Source organism: Anneissia japonica, unplaced genomic scaffold (genome assembly GCF_011630105.1).
Source record: "Anneissia japonica isolate Jap-2015-1 unplaced genomic scaffold, ASM1163010v1 scaffold102213_len1256_cov99_single, whole genome shotgun sequence".
Lineage (NCBI taxonomy): Eukaryota > Metazoa > Echinodermata > Crinoidea > Comatulida > Comatulidae > Anneissia > Anneissia japonica.
Window position 1 is genome coordinate 1 of NW_022694121.1, and position 1,256 is coordinate 1,256.

Genomic DNA, 1,256 nt, shown 5'->3' on the forward strand with positions numbered 1-1,256 from the left:
GATACACTGGTACATATTGACGACCGACTCTGTGCAGACTGCTCCATTATTGCATGGGGATGATAAACATTCATTAATATCATCTGTGCAGTTGAAACCTGGTTTTAAAACAAAAATAAACAATGTCTGATTCTCCAGGCATTAATTATCTATACAAGTATCTATCATATTTACAGTCTGTTTTATTATGTATCACTGAAATATTATCATTATCATTATTTATTATATTACTATTGGCAATATTATCATTATCACTATTATTATTTCTATCATTACCAATAGTATTATTACTATTAGTTCAATTCAATTCAATTATATGAAGCATAAGATGAATTGCATGATATTTACATAATACATGCATTAAAGCACAATCCAAATACTTGAAACTTACAAAAATAGACCACATTTTTAAACTATAGTTTTATAAGTATTTATAAAAGAATATATACAATTTTAACCTTTAACTAATAATATATTAATTGAATTAATAATAATAATAATAATAATAATAATAATAATAATAATAATAATAATAATAATAAAATCCTCCTTATGTTTAATATTAATAGTATATGATAATTATTCCTATCATATTTTCATTATTATCATGACTGTATGTATATTATCATTATTAACATATTGCACCATTATAATTACAGTACTTATAGTACCATTATTACATATTAGACCAAATTTAATATCAAATGAATTAAAACCATTAACACTGTTACATCAAGGTGTTTGTGTTACCTTGGTAGCCAGCAAAGCACTGGCACGTGTAGAAACCAATGAAATCAGTACATATTCCAAATAGACAAGGATTAGTAGCGCATTCATCCACATCAAGCTGACAATTTGGACCTGAAAAGATTGAAAAAATAATAATTGAAATAAACCAAAATCATTGGAAAGGTGCGAATAACAACTTTATGGTTTAGTAACAAGTAATATTTTTGATAAAACTTTCTTCTCTAATAGTGACATGGCCCTAACCTCAAACAGTAAAAAATATGTGACTTACCTATGTACCCTATTCTGCACTGACAGTTGTAGCCATAGACCTCATCTACACAAGTGGCACCATTCTGACATGGATTTGATTGGCACTCATCAATTTCAATTGTACAATACTGACCTGAAAAAAAAACAATAACAAATATAATTATAATACAATATAATATTTTAATATTCATAATGTAATGTAGTGGGATTTGGTATAGCGCATTATACCGAAGTCTCAATGCGCTGGTGATGTG

The 1,256-nt window shown here is 26.9% G+C and overlaps 1 long non-coding RNA gene across 1 annotated transcript; it reads right to left on the minus strand.

The window, feature by feature from the left end:
* Window positions 1-6: 6 nt before the first annotated feature.
* Window positions 7-1,137, minus strand: LOC117100963. Its single transcript, XR_004444204.1, has 3 exons — window positions 1,022-1,137; window positions 751-861; window positions 7-98 (listed from the first exon to the last, which is right to left on the minus strand). It is a non-coding gene; the product is annotated as an uncharacterized LOC117100963 (long non-coding RNA).
* Between the last annotated feature and the right edge of the window lie 119 nt (window positions 1,138-1,256).